We start from the raw sequence: 19219 nt of genomic DNA, 5'->3' as shown, positions 1-19219 counted from the left end.
GGTTCAACCTCCTGGACACAATAAGGAGCCGTACGTTCACCACGTCGTCGATAAACTCGCGTCCGCCCATCAGGTTTGAAGAGTTGGAACCTGCTCTCGTCACTAAACAGCACTCGCCGCCATTCCCTTTGTTGCCATCGCTGAGTTTGCCTGCACCACGTCAATCTGGCACGTCGATGTTGACGGGTCAAGGTCATGCCCTTGAAAGGGCGATAAGCCCGGAGACCATAATGTCGTAGTCGTCTGGTCACTGTTTGTCTGCTGACCGGATGTCCTAAGCTTATGGCAGCTGATGACGTCACAGTAAGAAATCTGTTCCTCAGATGAAGTACCCGTAAAAAGCGGTCATCCTGCGGGGTCGTGACCTTTGGTCTGCCACTCCGTGGTCTGTCTGCGGTTCTGCCAGTCTGTCGGAGACGTGCGACCAGTCTGGTAATGGTCATCTTGGAGCAGTTCATGTTAATGGCAACCGCTCTCTGTGTCGCTCCCATCTGCAACATACCTATGGCTCTCTGTCTCTGGACAGCGGTCAGTCTTGGCATGTTCGTTGGTGTTAATCATCGCAACCATTGACAGGGAACAGATCCCTGCGTAATTTATAACCGGAAATTGGACGATAATTTGGGGAAGAATGTTTTAAAAAATTGCTGAAAAACACCAATATTTCCCCAAATCCGCAAAGCACGTGTAAAGAACGACAGAGAACATGAAGGCTGTATTCGTGAAATGTGTTCTTTACTGTTTTTGAACAGGTTGGCATCTTTGTTTCAAAGTGGCAAATCAGTTAATGTTGGTAACGTTTCTTTTGGCCCTCAGTTTATAACCATCTGGGGTATTTCCAAATAACGACATCCGATGAGCTTCCATCGTTCTTTTTGTCCGTTTGTTTAGGCTGGAGAAATTAATTAACACGCGCCCTTTGTCTGAGATTCAGAGATTACCGGTAACCAATCAGTGTTCTTTAACACGGTAGTCCAGTCTCTTGTCACGCTCAGTTGCGTCAGTGAGCAAATCGGCAGATGGTGAGCCCCAGCTGGCAGTGTTAGACAGCCGAGAGGAAGATAATATTAGTGCCCCTTTAAACCGACAAGCCGGGATAACTAAAATATAAATACTGTTCAAAGCAGTGTTAAGCCAAACTCACTCACTTATTCAGAGCCCCCCAGGCTGGATATTGGGGGTACTTTTCCAGTATAAGCATGCCTGTCATTTGGATGTTAAGGCCGCAATAAAATTAATAGTTACAGTTTGATTGATTTTTTAAAAACATGGGAGACAGGAGGCATTTTATTTTTAACGTTTTTATTTTGTTCTTATCGACCTACTTTAGGCATAATGTGTACAATTGCTGTTGACGGATGCGATTCGCATGCATCATGTGTGTTCAGTAGGGCTACGTGTACGGAGTATCTTATCAGGTAAAGAAAGTAGGAACACTCATATTAACGATACTTCTATTTCTAGGAATTTGGGGGCATTAGAATAATGTAAGGCAGGATGTTTTGTTGTCAGGCGGGAGCGGATGAAAATCTATTAATTAAAGTAGCGAATATGGTATCGTATAAAAACATTTTTTTTAAAACATCGGACAATATAATTTTATCCGAATGCTACAAATTGGTCTGTGAGAATTTTATTTTAATGAATATTCTAGCCGTGTATAAAATTGCCTCATTGAGAAACTCACTGGCTTGTGATTATTTCTGTAACTGACAGTGTAGCCGCGAATAGCTGCAATACTGCTGATGCGGCTTTAAGCAATATTACTCACTCACTCACTGACGGTAATAGTTTTGTTTCCAGCTTTCGGACACATTAATGTTTTCACTATCATTGGACATTCATATACACAATTTCTTTTGTTAAATTATATTGAGCATGTTGAGGGTTTTATTATAAAGTACATAGGAAACTGTAACAACGGGAGATGACTCAGACTTTGTGTATGTAAATTACATAGCATTTCCAAGCTCAAGTCATAAGTTTGCTACATGCTACTTGGAGAATGAAGAGCATGAAAGAAGCATGACCAAAGGACTACTAACGTGTGCATGCGCTTGACCTTATGATATTACGCATGCGCACGGACAGCGTCTAAAACGCGAGAACGCGAGATCGCGAGAAAATGAAATGTCGCATTCTCGCGTTCTCGCGATTTCGTTATTTTGTGGCCTAATTTGACAAGTCGAGATTGCGAGATTTTGCATCATGCCCAAATGTCGCATTCTCGCGTTGTCGACTTTTGACAAAAAGTGCTATGTACCAAAAACACGAGAACGCGAGATTTTGGCCAAATCTCGCGTTCTCGTGTTTTTGGCATATTTACCTCGTTTCCAAAGGTCGAGATCGCGAGAATGTCCCTTACAGTATTCCATACTTGACAGCCTCATGACAAACATAATATGCATCTGCCTCTGTTTCCAGTTTTATGAAAACGAAAACGTCGGCCGCGCGATGCTTCGTTCGGTGTTTTGTCTCTTCGTATCCGTCCAGGAAGGAGCGTTGCAAGTGATTTTACAGATGCATCAATCGATTAAAGAAAGATGACCGATCGTCCATGGCATTCTCAGAGGTTTTTTGTTGTTGTTTTGGTTGGTTGGTTTGTTGTTTTACGCCGCACTCAGCAATATTCAAGCTATATGACGGCGGTCTGTGAATAATCGAATCTGGACCAGACAATCCAGTGATTAATAACATGAGCATCGACCCACGCAATTGGGATCTATGACATGCATCAACCAAGTCAGAGAGCCTAACCACCCGATCCCGTTAGTCGCCTCTGTCGACAAGCATAGTCACCTTTCACGGTAAGCATGGGTTGCTGAAGACCTGTTCTACCCCGGATCTTCATGGGTAGTGTATATTTTGTGATATTTTGTGATGTGATACGTTAAACTTAATAACCAAAAACTAAACAATTTCTTCATCGTTTTCGGGTTGAACTGAAAAAATCTTCTCGCTGATAATTATGCAACGTCAATTTCGTATTATTGTGTTACATTTACCGACGATGTTGTGTCATGCTACTGTTCATCTGTAAATAATACCAGAAGACATACTGAGTACGAATGCATCGAATATGTCACATGTCCACAGGCACTGTGCTTTATTATTCATGGCACAGCTCTAAATGGCTTCTTTGAGAGGAATTGATGTTGGAGTACTAAGTAAGGATAAGATTTGTGGATGAACAACTTCTTTAATACAATCAGGAGCGACGTTTCGGTGTAGGTTCTAACACCGCTCTCAAGCAAGTGACTTACTTACTTACTTACTTACTTACTTAGCTGTGTCACAGAGGTCTGGGGAGGTCAGGTAGTCTAGTGGTTAAAGCGTTCGCTCGTCAGACCGAAGAACCGGGTTCGATTCCCGACAGGGGTACAATGTCTGAAGCCATGATATTGTTGGAATATTAATGGCATATTAAAAGCGGCGTAAAACAATACTCACTCACAGAGGTCTGTACATCACTGTCTCTGAGCCAAGAGACCAGTGGTAGCATGAACAATGTATTACCCTACAGGTATAGTACTACATGAATTAGTCAGGTCACACATTGTCACTATATAATTCATTTTCATCAACTCTTACACAAAGAATTGTAACCTGAGGAGCTATTCTACCTGGGTATCTCCATCGGGTGAAGTGAAGTGATATAGGGGGCATGCACGTGTGTGTGTGGCTGCTTGTATTAGTCCGGACAAATGCCGGTTGTATAGTGCTAGCCCACTGAGATACCATGAGATGCATGGATGCCCTCAGTGAGTGAGTGAGTTGGGTTTAACGCCGCTTTCAAAAGTATTCCAGTTATATCACGGCGTGTCAGCTTAATGTGGGAGGAAAGCCCCAGGTGATGCAGGTCTCAGACGTTTACCACTTCGGTGAAACCCACGAGCACGGGTATGGTGCTGACAAACCTAGAAACACAATCGGGGCGAACCGGGATTCGAACCCACAATCATAGGTTTCTGGCGTGCCCAAGGGACGCAACTCTACACAGCGAATCGCGGCGCCTCAGACGACTGGGCCACCCATGCCCCCCTCAGACACAGTGTACTGACTCCGAGCCGACCCATTTCCGGGGAGATGCGTCACTTAAAGACCACGGCGGTGGTCTATATCTCCATGGGATGATATTTTAAAATAATTAAAACAATATTTCTGTCAAATGCTTTATTATGCAAATGGAAATGATCATTTCCGAAGACGTATCCCCAAATACGTAAATGAAATATTTTTGTTTCAACAAGTTCAAAGGTTCAATGGGTAATTCATTATTCTTCCATCTTTTACAAAAGTTAACAAATCAAACGCTTACATTTATCACAATTGTTCATATGTATACAACGAAACGCTGTTTATATATATCATCATGACATTATGACATAACAGGTATAACCTAGTGGGAAAATAAATGTCATAGTCATAGTCATAGTCATCAATATGTCCGCTATGAGGTCAACATTGGCCAAGCTAATACCAACAATGTGTGCAGTTTGACATTGAACATTGAGCGTGGATAAGTTGTGTTTACTCTTATGTAAGATTTTGTGACTTAAGAGCATGGGTATGGGGCTGACAAATCAAGGATCTTGATCAGGATAAATCTGGTACACCCCTGACATCAGGGAACCATGCAGGTAGCAGAGGTATCATAAGTCCCCTTGGTCCCTAGTATGGTGACCTTAACCTTGTTGCTGGCGATCTATAGCCCCAGTTTTATATTGTGTCGTACCTCAATAATCAATTTTAATGTTCTACAACTAGTTTTAAGTCAATCTGTGATACATTGCTAGTTATTATACTGCCCCTCGTCGACAGTTTTATAACTATTGTATAACTTGTTCAAGTCACATTACGACATGACTTTAATTAACCTCACTCACCCTGAACATCAGGTTGCAGCATAGCTCTCAGATTTCCTTAAAGGGGAAGTGTACACGCAAAAATCACTTTCTTTCTTTTTCTAAACAAAACGCAATTTTAGAATTAGTTAGTATCTGTGTTTGAAAATATACATTCATTTTTTTTCACAGTGAAAGTAGGAAGCTCACAATAGTGTGAAAGTGATATGCCGTTATGAGGCCTTCGTTTTACGAGCGAAATAGGCCTGAGTTATCCCCCTTAGATTATGACGTAATTGGTGCGAATTCAACTGGGTCCCTGTCTATTCTCAACGCAAAAGATATCAAGGACCAGTTTGCGGTAAAACAACATGGTCTACGACACACTCCGGCGCAGGGTGACTCAGCATAACACAATTCTGGCTGGCATCTGAGATGCTAGAATCACAAAACTGTACCTACACCACGTGAAGCGGCTCTAACAAAGCATAATGTTTATCAATTGGCACCAATGACGTCATATTGCAAGGGGCATAAGCCATGGTGTTTTTGTTATGGAAATAGAACACTTGGTAAATGTGAAAAATATAAATCGTTTTAGTGCAAAAAATATGTTTATCAAATATGATGTTTTTATATTTTTGTCTATGACACTTCTATGTTAACACTTTTAATGTGGAAAAAGTACAAGAAAAAATGGTTCATTTCCGTGTGAACTTGCCCTTTAAGTGGCATCTGAGAGCCATGCTGCAAGCTGATGTCACTCACATGCCACTCAAAGAAATCTGAGAATACCTGAACATTCCATGCATCCTCAGCTAATGCAACCTGAGCCAACCAATGGTCAATACAGTGAGCACCACTCACATACGGATACTAATCAACCTGGTACTGCTCAGAGGAACAACTTTGCAGGGGGATTTTGGGGACCTAGGAATAAGACCATTGGGCCATCAATACTTTCTGTTTGTATGATTGTATCAATATTATGCTGCATTATGCCAATTACATTTTCCCCATGATACTAAAAACTCTCTGATAAAATAAGTAGCATATATTCTGAATACTCCGTAGATTAATGAGCATGTCATTTCGAAATTCTACAAACATTCATGTCACCTGACCTCAAATGGTGAATGTCTCATCCTTCTTTATGAGACCCGTGAAGATCCGGGAAGAATAGGTCTTCAGCAACCCATGCTTGACGTAAAAGGCGACTATGCTTGTCGTAAAAGGCGACTAACGGGATCGGGTGGTCAGGCTCGCTGACTTGGTTGATGCATGTCATCGATCCCAATTGGGTGAATCGATGCTCATGATTCCACTCACTGGATTGTCTGGTCCAGACTGGATTATTTACAGACCGCCGTCATATAGCTTGAATATTGCTGAGTGCGGCGTAAAACAACAAACAAACAAACCTTCTTTATCAGTTGCACACCGCCTTAGAGCAAGTGCATGATACTGCTACTTGTGCTGATAATATTCGTTATCTGTCACTCAAACATTTACCCGAGACATGCTTAGAAACATATGCACACAATTGAAAGATAGTTGCAGCTTTGTCTAAATACAGTCAATGGTTGGTCACAGCATAACCGGCCCTTAAGTTCTATTCTGTCGACAATATATACCCCATAGTGACCCAGACTTAAATCTAGCAGGCACTCCCATGAAAGTTGTAAAGGAATCCAAATTTTTTAGAATGATTCTTTATCAGCATCTTACTTTTTTGCCACATGTCAAACATCTGAAAGCTAAATGTCTGAAGACACTTGATTTTAAATTTAAATTTCCGAATGGGGAGGTGATCAAACGACCCTCCTTCACTTGTAAAGATCACTTATTCTTTCAAAACTCGACTTTGGTTCAATCAACTATGGTGGAACCCTTAAAAGCAACCTTAGGATATTAAATACTATCCACCATCAAATCCTAAGACTTTGTCTTGTATCTTTCCGAACTTCTTTTGACAGTCTGTACGCTGAGGCCGATCTCTTAAACCCGCATTAAACTATCTTAACAGTATATCACAAAGTTATATTATAATGAGTCCAACCCATTGTGTTTAACCCCCTTTATGGGGATCTGAATAATAAAATGTCATCTTTTATTCCGCCTGTTTGAATTAGAATTAACCCTTTTAGTTCTCCTGCTTGGTGTCTTCTCCGCCTTGACTTAACAAATCAGAAACAGTATAAACTAAAATGTAATCAGTTTGAAGTACATCTAATACTTACAAATCGAAATTTACCGATGGGTCCAAGGATGGTGACGCTGTTGCCAACACCACCATCGTTGGATCCAGACGTTTTTCAACCAGATTACCACATAGTTCTTCCCCTTTCACAGTCAAATCAAAAGTCATTTACACAGCTCAAGAATACATCAATAAACAGTCTAAACCAAGCCAATTCATTATTTCTTCAGACTGTCATGTCTTCAGGCTTTTAGACATAATTTGCGTCAGCATACAGTTTTACTTGACATCATTGAATTACATGACAACCTGGCTACCAGCCAATGCGACATCATCCTTTGTCGGTTATCTAGCCATGTTGGAATCATTGGTAACTAAATCAGCACTCAACAGATCTGGGACACCACTTCTGATACCATAAAGTGATTATAAACCTGTGACTAGAAGTTGTATCAGATATCTAATGCAAAAGAAGTGGGACACTCAAGTAGGTATGGACAAATTACTTCAAATTAAATCAACAATCGGCCACAAATACTTAGGTTGTCAGTCCAGTCGTCTCAGGCGCCGCGATTCACTGTGCAGAGTTGCGTCCCTTGGGCACGCCAGAAACCTGATTGTGGGTTCGAATCCCGGTTCGCCCCGATTATGTTTCTAGGTTTGTCAGCACCATACCCATGCTCGTGGGTTTCACCAAAGTGGTAAACATCTGAGACCTTCATCACTTCGGGCTTTCCTCCCACATTAAGCTGACACGCCGTGATATAACTGCAATACTGTTAAAAGCGGCGTTAAACCCAACTCACTCACCATAATGATAAGCAGTAAAATAAATCCAGAAACAGTGTAATGAGGCATTGTATATTAAGTGTTTTCACGTTTCTTTGTGTGAGACATTGCATTATTGCCTGGATATACAAACAAGACACATACACATGAAAATATGAAAAAATAACTTCTTTAAAGACATCTGAAATGATGATACAATAAAAGCCAGACCAAAAGAGAATGAATTTAGCATTATTTATAAACAGTTATCTTACATTTTGTAGTATTACATCCACACCTAATCTCCCTATTATTCTATTCAACCGATTGTAATTCCATAGAGGACCAAGGTTGAACAACTAAAAAATACTAACATACAGTGACATGGAAATATATAAACAATGAATATTCCGTTTTTGATGACCTTGACAATAATGACCTTGACCTATGCATTTGGATTGACCTGTAACAGTTCACATTATCATATACAAGCAATACGCGACATTACGCCTCAGGAATGTTATAATATTGTACCAGGGTAGTGAGCGTAAAGACTGAATGAAGAATACATATATTTACTTTAAATCCAGTCTCTTTTAAAGCCATTTCTGGTGTCTCCCGCCGTGATATTGCTGGAATATTGCTAAAAGTGGCGTAAAACCAAACTCACTCACTCACTCTTTTAAAGCACATGCACATTTTTCCTTATATTTTGCACCGACGAAAACGTCTACATGTAATTCAATACTACTCAACTTTATGAAGATTTATTTGTATTACCCGGGGTATTCATGTATTCACAATTGAAATGTCAAACCCCCCTACGTGTAAATGAGTGACTTTTAAGAAACACATGAAGTCATCAAAAGTTCTAACAACATTGTGTCCATAAAACAATTATGCCTCATGACAGCTCTTCAGTGTAACTGACAATGACATATAAATGACGCCACTCTTATGACGCAGCAAAGATGTGGTGTATGTTAGGAGATGTTTGGAATGGAGTGAGTGAGTGGCTATTGCTTAACGCCGCATCAGCAATTTTGCAGCTATTCGCGGCGAGTTTGGAATGGAGTGAGTGAGTCACTGTAAACAAACAGCAGATTAGAGACCCCAATGTTCGATGCTTAAGTGTCAGCAAACACATTGATGGTTGCGGAAACGGGAAATTTAGTATGTTTCCCTTTTATAAATTGTATACAAAAAACAAGCAGCAGAGACTGGAAAAAGAACAAGTGTTTATCCAATCGATGAAACCCAAATTGAACTCTAGTATGTATTAAAAGATTTGTCATTTCAAACGTAAATGTAACACTGCTACGTCATTGTCAGTTACACTGAAGAGCTGTACCTCATTTACCTCATTTTTGTAGATATCAAATTCTAAGTCAAAAGACCTCTAACTGTTTCAAAAATTAGTGGACCAAAACTATCCTACTTCATGCAAATAAACACATAATGTCTTCACTTGATACCAAGTTTGAACGAAATACATGTACATTGAATCTCTGAAAGGAGTTTAAATGATAAGGTCCATTAAATATATATATGTACTCCTTCTCCCTGAGTGTCCACATTCTGAATCATGCGATTCGCATATAAATAACCGCTTAGACCTTTCCTCATTTCCCCGACAATATTCATATACGTAAGTTAGGGAATATGAACCAATCTGTAGTACTTGCAGGCTACGGGGTTGGAGAAAGCAACGCCCCTTCGTCCTTCCGTCTCTGTTTGCGTATCTTCTGAGTTTTATATAGCCTAAAAGAGGTTCGCCAAAGCATCGTTTACAAAACGGTGGATAACTCTTACTCGACAGTACGTCATCCGGAAATTGCCGATTTCCGAAACATCGGCAACTGTCGTAGTTTTCACCGCAACTCTCACATTATACAAGCAATGCCTAAATCGATTTAACAATGAACGCAGGGGACGCTGTTGTTATACTATCGCTGTCTTGATCTGACTGAAGGTATTATCCAGCAAACTATTATCATTGCTATCCAGTGTGTCGGGTCAGCATTTTTAGATACTAGGAGGTCAAACACACTTTGATGTCCACTGAAGGCTGCCATCATTAAAGGAGTCCACCCATTCTGTCCTCTAGTATTGACATTTGAAGGGGACACAAGATATTGTACTATGGCGGTGTTACCACCATAGCAGGCAAGATGAAGTAAACTATCACCATTGTTGTCCACCAGTGTCAGGTCAGCATCTTTTGATACCAGGAGGTCAAACACACTTTGATATCCATTAAAGGCTGCCATCATTACAGGAGTCCACCCATACTGTCCTCTAGTATTGACATTTGAAGGGGACACAAGATATTGTACTATGGCGGTGTTACCACCATAGCAGGCAAGATGAAGTAAACTATTGCCGTCTTTGTCCACCAGTGTCAGGTCAGCATCTTTAGATACTAGGAGGTCAAACACACTTTGGTGTCCTTTGAAGGCTGCCATCATTACAGGTGTCCTCCCATACTGTCCTCTAGTTTTGACATTTGAAGGGGACACAAGATATTGTACTATGGCTGTGTTACCACCAAAACAGGCATTATGAAGTAAACTATCACCATTGTTGTCCACCAGTGTCAGGTCAGCATCCTTTGATACCAGGAGGTCAAACACACTTTGATGTCCTTTGACGGCTGCCATCATTACGGGAGTCCACCCGTTCTGTCCTCTAGTATTGACATTTGAAGGGGACACAAGATATTGTACTATGGCGGTGTTACCGCCACAACTGGCAACATGAAGTAAACCATTGCCGTCTTTCTCCACCAGTGTCAGGTCAGCATCTTTTGATGCCAGGAGGTCAAACACACTTTGATATCCATTAAAGGCTGCCATCATTACAGGAGTCCTCCCGTTCTGTCCTCTAGTATTGACATTTGAAGGGGACACAAGATATTGTACTATGGCGGTGTTACCACCATAACAGGCATGATGAAGTAAACCATCACCGGTGTTGTCTACCAGTGTCAGGTCAGCATGTTTAGATACCAGGAGGTCAAACACACTTTGGTGTCCTTTGAAGGCTGCCATCATTACAGGAGTCCACCCGTCCTCTCCTCTAGTATTGACATTTGAAGGAGACACAAGATATTGTACTATGGCCGTGTTACCGCCATAACAGGCAACATAAAGTAAACCATTGCCGTTGTTGTCCACCAGTGTCAGGTCAGCATCTTCAGATACTAGGAGGTCAAACACACTTTGGTGTCCTTTGACGGCTGCCATCATTACGGGAGTCCCCCCATAATGTCCTCTAGTATTGATATTTGAAGAGGACACAAGATGTTGTACTATAGCCTCGTTGCCACCCTTACAGGCTAGGTGAACTATGTCATCTCCATTGTAGTCTTTGGTTTTCTTGTTTGATATTGATTGCAATACCTGATAGCAATCATTAGATCCTGTGAGTGCTGCAACCATAAGAGGAGTCCTGCCTTCATTATCTGTAGAGTTCATTATTTCATCCTTCAACTCATCATTAAAGAGTTTGATATCGTGTTCTTTTAATACCGTTAGTGTCTTCGCATGTCCTGCCATGCATGCTAGGTGTATGATGGTTTTCTTGGCTGCACCAGCACTTAATACGTTGGCACCATTTTCTATTAGATAAACAAGTATTTCCGAACACCCAGTTGCAGCTGCCAGCAAAAGCAAACTGTTAATACCAATGTCTGGACTTTCACTTCTGGAGAAAAGCCACTTTAATGCGGTCAGGTTATTTTTTAACACACAACCTAACATCGCTTCACTGATCTCTGTTTGAGTAAATTCTTCTTGGGTTATGTTTTCTATTTCAAAGACAAAATTGTTATTATGTCCAAGAACTGCCCAAAACAAAAAACAATTCCCCTTTTCTCTCTTGTGGACCCAGCATTTGTCCATGGATCCATCATGTTGTAGTTTCTCATGTAATTGAAGAGCTACTTGTTCTTGTCGGAGAATGGGGTGTGTCACTGATTTTGAAAACTGACCATTCTTTATTGACTCAGCAAATCGTGTAGTTAGGATATCATGATATGCTTCGGAGACATAGATCAGGTGGAGATGATCATCAATTATGGTTTCCTCTACTGGCTGTGGCTGCACGCGCTCATATATAAAATTGTCACTGCAATGAGTCAGCACAAATGTTGGACTGATGTCAAACAACGAACAAGCGCAAGCGTCAGATATCGAGGAATGGGCAAATCCAACAACATCACCACGGGTAAAGAATGTTCCTCTAAAAGTCGTTGCCGTTTCGTACATTCCTAAACGTGAAGCTTTTGGCCGTAACTCTAAAACAGTTCTGACCATGATGTCCAGTTTCTGGTCCTTGCCGTCTGCTTGCAACTTGGCCAAATCTAACTTATCCTCACACAGTAGCATTAGAATTAATATGGCAGATCGATCAGTGTTGGATTTCAGTAATTTTCGAAGTTCTAGCGTGAGATAATGTAGAGGTTCCTTGAAAAATGTCTTTGCATTTCGGGTAAAAGATGAAAATTCAAAAAAAAGTTTACAAGTAAGAGGAATTCCAAAAATATTTGAATCTGTGTCCAAGTCTTCATAATCAGGTAGATCTTCACAATCTTCACCAGAAGATTCTCTGTGTCGATTCCTATGGTGTTCATATATAGCCTTTTTCTCTGCTTGAGTATACCGGTGTTGCTTCTGAGTTGTTAAATCCATTACTGTTTGACTCTTGAACAGTGCGAATCTCTCATACTGCAGCTGGGCAAGTCCAGCATGGAAGTTATATGTCTTGGATGTGAAGATAACACGAATATCCTTTGTGGGATGTTCTTTTGGGTCAGAAACTCCACTCGTTTTACTTTCATCTTTACCTTCTTTCTTAGGTTGCTGCTTTCGTTTCTCAGAATCTCTTTTGCAGTGTTGTAAACGTTGATAAAGTGTATTGAGAATTGTTGTAAGCTGTGAAACATCTGCAGATAACCCAACAGTACCAAACATATCATCTACGATCAGAAATACTCTTGGTGATGAGCTCAAGAAGCTATCCAAGTCAAACTGTTCAATTCTGTCCACAAATGCAAGTTTGTACCCCTTTTGTCTGTACTGTGAACCCAGCACGAGAGCTGCTGTAGTTTTACCTTCCCCTGAAGCACCACAGATGGTGACATGACCAAAATCCTTCAGTTTCCTTTTCACATTCCTGAAGCTCTCCGTTTCAACAAATATTTCTTCGGCATCCTCTATACGGAGATCAAGGGTAGCTACAAACAAAAACAATCTTGTCGTTTCATTTGTAATGAAATAAAATTACAATTATGAATGCTTATGCTGTGGGTTTATAATCCATGTTTTGAATATTTGGCATGAGGAACAGTTTGTCTCGACTCATGATCCCCAATTCTAGTCTCTCTCTCTCTCTCTCTCTCTCTCTCTCTCTCTCTCTCTCTCTCTCTCTCTCTCTCTCTCTCTCTCTCTCTCTCTCTCTCTCTCTCTCCAGGAAATCACAGTCTGGTTAGTTTTAAAAAAATAGTTGTGAAATTTTCAATTAGTCAACAGTATTTAAGAATAAAATAACTTAGTTACAAGCAACACAAACAATCTTTTTCGAGATTAAAGTTGATTGTTTTAAATATTGAACACGACTAGTTTATATGTGATGCCGTGAAATGCATGTATCCACAACATAGCTGACGGTGGCATCAAACATGTGAGAGATATCAATATGTGAAACATCTTCTACTTTGTAGGCAACCATATTGTGCCATATGCAACCTCCATCAGTGTCCTAACTTTTTAGTCTCCTTCAAACCTGTCACGGTGGTTGGACCTACCTTCACCAACTGTGCCTGTCGGCCCAATAAATATGTTCTGCGTCCCGACGAGCGTGGTGATGGTATGAGGTACATCGCCTGTCAACACCAATCAATGACACAAGAGAATAACGCTGAATAACATTTTAGAAACACATGTGCATTACATTTTGAAAACTGATATTATCCTTCAGTTTTTCTTAAAGGCATCAAATCAAATTTTATGGCAACCATTTTACTATCATACCATTATAAACAAGAAGAAAGTGCCATCCACACACCCAACCTTCCTTGCAAGCTTACAATTATATTTGAAAATGACAAGCACCCATCCTATTAACCAGCCTAATACATTTTCAAAGTTTCATTTGAACATGTTGCCGAGGAAATGCAAACACAAACACAGAACATCAAAACGCACCAGTTCAAGTTGCCGGATGTGTGCATATATATTAAATTTCTTTTGATCTATGCTATTGAAACGTACTGTAGCCTCATTTGAGCAAACGCAAAATACATTTATATCAAGGGCCATAACTCTGTCAAAAAACAACATTAATAACGAGGACCGTAACTCAAATAAGTATTTTCAATGCTGGGTTTTCCGATTAACATATTTATCCCTCAATGTATGCAAAATGTTATCCTTAGAGGTTCCGTCAAAATGTATCCAATGGCAAATTTTCCGTACTTAAATTATTAACCCGGAACAATACAGGAAAAAGCTTACACAGCTCCTGAATTGATCCGTTTGCTTGCTTGTTTAATTAACACATCATTTCGAGAAAAATCCCATGCAGTCCAGGTACAATGCCACACAACTAACAAAGTCACCAAGCCTGACCAACCGATACATTGTGTTGCTTCCCAAACCAAGCTAAGGGAGATGGTGGGCGTGGGGGGCTGTTCGAAGCCAGAATACCCACATGATAAAAACTGAACATTCAAAGTTTCACCAAGAGTTACTGAATGGTTTATGAGCCATACTCTGCTTTGCCATGTAAACCCAAAATATACAGTTTTCAATAATTCCTAAAGGCACCATGTATACAAAGTTCCACAAATAAAATTTGAACTTAAGTGTGAGTGTGAGTTGGGTTTAACGCCGCTTTTAACAGTATTCCAGTTATATCGCGGCATATCAGCTGAATGTGGGAAGAAAGCCCGAAGTGATGCAGGTCTCAGACGTTTACCACTTCGGTGAAACCCACGAGCACGGGTATGGTGCTGACAAACCTAGAAACATAATTGGGGCAAACCGGGATTCAAAACCCACAAACATATGTTTCCGGCGTGCCAAAGGCACGCAACCCTGTACAGCGAATCACGGCGCCTTAGACGACTGGGCCACCCGTGCCCCCGAACTTAAGTGTGAGTTGAGGGGAAGTGGGGTGTAACGTCGCATTCAAGACTATTGCACTTAAATAGCGACTTGTATGTGTCTGTGTGTGCAGGTGCGTGCGTGCATGTGGGCTTGCGTGCGTGACTGCTTGTACTAGTCCGGACTAATGCCGATTTTATAGTGCTATCACACTGAGGTATCATGCCGCGGTTTAACACGACTACCCTACTCAGACACAGTATACTGACGACAAGCCCCTTAGTGCTGGGCGCCAGGCAGGGAAACAACAAGTGCCATGTTTTAACGTCTTTTGGTATGACACGGCCTGGGATCGAACCCCAGACGCTCTACCATTAGACCATGGAGGTGGTCTTTGAACGTGAGTGTTGAAAGTGTGTACTATGTAAATAAACATGTCACGAATAATTCTGCAAAAGAAATGACACCCAATGCCTCATATTGGAGACGAAGTGCAAACTGGTATCCATAGAAACAGAAGAAATACATTTAGTGATGAAACCATGATAGCAAAAGGCACAGCTACAGAAGATGGTGAATGTGTTTACCAGTATTTGTACAGGTCACCCTTGTAGTGTTCGAGTTCTGTTACGGAAACTGTTTTGGGACACGCGGGTGGAACTTATCGTTTCAATAATACAGAAGGAAATATTACATCCTATTTATCATATTATACAATTATCACATCAAAGACGACTATCATATATGTTTCCTTATAGTGTGGATATCTTTCTTTTTTTTGAATGGGTAAATATAAATCAAATTTAATTACTGGACTGGTGTAACTGAGGGTTCAGTTCAGCGAAGCTAAAACGATTCTATACAATCCTTAAATGCAAGCTTTCTCCTTCCACACAAGACAAACACACTTTTGTCCCAGTGTTTTCGTCCATCATTTTATAGTCCACGTTGGATTTTTTAATCTAGTCTCCTGTTACAATGTTAAATAATCACCTAATAAAGATAAGCTTGGTTTTGGTTAAATTTTCTATCATAAATCAATTATACATGGAATGGGGCCACACATCTGCCTTGATTTCAGGTGATTTGGTCACTTTATGTTTTAAAATGATTTTTTGGTTGAACTAGGTAATTAAACTCAGCAGATTTAATTGTGAAATAGAAATACCAACAGACCTGAGTTGATTGTCTGTGGAATACCTTCTGAGGTGATAAGCTCCATTGTCTCGTCTTCAGGGTCATCCTGTGTTGGCAACACAATTGTGAGGTCATCTGAACTGGCCATCTCAGGTGAAGTTGTTTACATTACTACAGCACGCAGGGAAGAAGTTGCCGCTGCCATGTCTATCTACCTGAACAAACAAACAACCATATCCCATAATTCATAACACATTGTATTAATGCTGAGCACTGGCAGACTGTCCAAACCTCATTGCAACTTGTGAAGAAATATTTACAGAAGCTAACAATAGCAATATTACAATCATGATCTTATGATTGATTACATAATGGATAAAAGACTAAAAGTCTGTATTAACCCTTCCAGATGTAGTCAGTCATTTACCTTGTCTGTCTTTGTGTACCTACCATGTATATATTTGTACGTCTGTATTAACCCTTCCAGATGTAGACAGTCATTTACCTTGTCTGTCTTTGTGTACCTACCGTGTATATATTTGTACGTCTGTATTAACCCTTCCAGATGTAGACAGTCATTTACCTTGTCTGTCTTTGTGTACCTACCGTGTATATATTTGTACGTCTGTATTAACCCTTCCAGATGTAGACAGTCATTTACCTTGTCTGTCTTTGTGTACCTACCGTGTATATATTTGTACGTCTGTATTAACCCTTCCAGATGTAGACAGTCATTTACCTTGTCTGTCTTTGTGTACCTACCGTGTATATATTTGTACGTCTGTATTAACCCTTCCAGATGTAGTCAGGCATTTACCTTGTCTGTCTTTGTGTACCTACTGTGTATATATTTGTACGTCTGTATTAACCCTTCCAGATGTAGTCAGTCATTTACCTTGTCTGTCTTTGTGTACCTACCGTGTATATATTTGTATGTCTGTATTAACCCTTCCAGATGTAGTCGGTCATTTACCTTGTCTGTCTCTGTGTACCTACCGTGTATATATTTGTACGTCTGTATTAACCCTTCCAGATGTAGTCGGTTATTTACCTTGTCTGTCTTTGTGTACCTACTGTGTATATATTTGTACGTCTGTATTAACCCTTCCAGATGTAGTCAGTCATTTACCTTGTCTGTCTTTGTGTACCTACCATGTATATATTTGTACGTCTGTATTAACCCTTCCAGATGTAGTCAGGCATTTACCTTGTCTGTCTTTGTGTACCTACCATGTATATATTTGTACGTCTGTATTAACCCTTCCAGATGTAGACAGTCATTTACCTTGTCTGTCTTTGTGTACCTACCGTGTATATATTTGTACGTCTGTATTAACCCTTCCAGATGTAGTCGGTCATTTACCTTGTCTGTCTTTGTGTACCTACCGTGTATATATTTGTACGTCTGTATTAACCCTTCCAGATGTAGACAGTCATTTACCTTGTCTGTCTTTGTGTACCTACCGTGTATATATTTGTACGTCTGTATTAACCCTTCCAGATGTAGACAGTCATTTACCTTGTCTGTCTTTGTGTACCTACCGTGTATATATTTGTATGTCTGTATTAACCCTTCCAGATGTAGTCAGTCATTTACCTTGTCTGTCTTTGTGTACCTACCGTGTATATATTTGTACGTCTGTATTAACCCTTCCAGATGTAGTCGGTCATTTACCTTGTCTGCCTTTGTGTACCTACCGTGTATATATTTGTACGTCTGTATTAACCCTTCCAGATGTAGTCAGTCATTTACCTTGTCTGTCTTTGTGTACCTACCGTGTATATATTTGTACGTCTGTATTAACCCTTCCAGATGTAGTCAGTCATTTACCTTGTCTGTCTTTGTGTACCTACTGTGTATATATTTGTACGTCTGTATTAACCCTTCCAGATGTAGACAGTCATTTACCTTGTCTGTCTTTGTGTACCTACCGTGTATATATTTGTATGTCTGTATTAACCCTTCCAGATGTAGTCAGTCATTTACCTTGTCTGTCTTTGTGTACCTACCATGTATATATTTGTACGTCTGTATTAACCCTTCCAGATGTAGTCAGTCATTTACCTTGTCTGCCTTTGTGTACCTACCATGTATATATTTGTACGTCTGTATTAACCCTTCTAGATGTAGTCAGGCATTTACCTTGTCTGTCTTTGTGTACCTACTGTGTATATATTTGTATGTCTGTATTAACCCTTCCAGACGTAGTCAGTCATTTACCTTGTCTGTCTTTGTGTACCTACCGTGTATATATTTGTACGTCTGTATTAACCCTTCCAGATGTAGTCAGTCATTTACCTTGTCTGTCTTTGTGTACCTACCGTGTATATATTTGTACGTCTGTATTTACCCTTCCAGATGTAGTCGGTCATTTACCTTGTCTGTCTTTGTGTACCTACCGTGTATATATTTGTACGTCTGTATTAACCCTTCCAGATGTAGTCAGGCATTTACCTTGTCTGTCTTTTGGAATTAGAAAAAGACACACACGTACAAAAAAAACCCTTTCATTTTGAACAATAACCACACTGTTTTTTTCAAAGTTGAGTTAATAGTACGAGACTTCCTTATATGTGAGATTGGGGCGTTAACCCATTCGCCTTTCAGTTGTGTAAACAAACCCATACACTTCTTCCCGGGCTGATATTCTCAGCAGACGCAGCCCCGAATGCGCATGGAGAAAAGGTTAAAAAAGGCGCCAAAATGCTGTCGCAAAAGCATTCCATTTCGCGCGCGATGTCAAGTTTCCAAATAAGGATATTCATTACTATCCATTGTTCTTTGTTTGGGAATGCTCGTGTAATTAGTTGCATGATTGCATTTGGTCAGTTGACCCTGTATTCATCCAATTAACCTGATACATCACTTATACATTTACATATTAATGAGTTATCTTGCATATTAATGAGGCATTGACGTTGACAACATCCCTCCCCCACCACACATTTCAAATACGCCCTCGTTGATTTAAGTATTTCCTTTCAAAACAATCTCGTGTTTACACAAGTGTTTTTCCTTTCAGCTGTCCGGAAACGATTTGTTGATACAACTGTTATACGAGGTTATTGGTCAAGGTTATACGGGGTCATTGATGGCATGACAACAACACCAACCCCAATAAACAGTTATAAGGTAACTGAGAAACAAAATCGATAAAATGGGA

The 19219-nt window shown here is 40.3% G+C and overlaps 1 pseudogene; it reads right to left on the bottom strand.

Moving 5' to 3' along the window:
- Nucleotides 1-7891: 7891 nt before the first annotated feature.
- On the bottom strand, nt 7892-16261 carry LOC139472836 (uncharacterized; annotated as a pseudogene).
- Between the last annotated feature and the right edge of the window lie 2958 nt (nt 16262-19219).

The sequence above is a fragment of the Haliotis cracherodii genome, unplaced genomic scaffold (genome assembly GCF_022045235.1).
Source record: "Haliotis cracherodii isolate W230 unplaced genomic scaffold, xgHalCrac1.p SCAF_25, whole genome shotgun sequence".
NCBI lineage: Eukaryota > Metazoa > Mollusca > Gastropoda > Lepetellida > Haliotidae > Haliotis > Haliotis cracherodii.
This window is presented reverse-complemented; position numbering and strand designations above follow the sequence as displayed.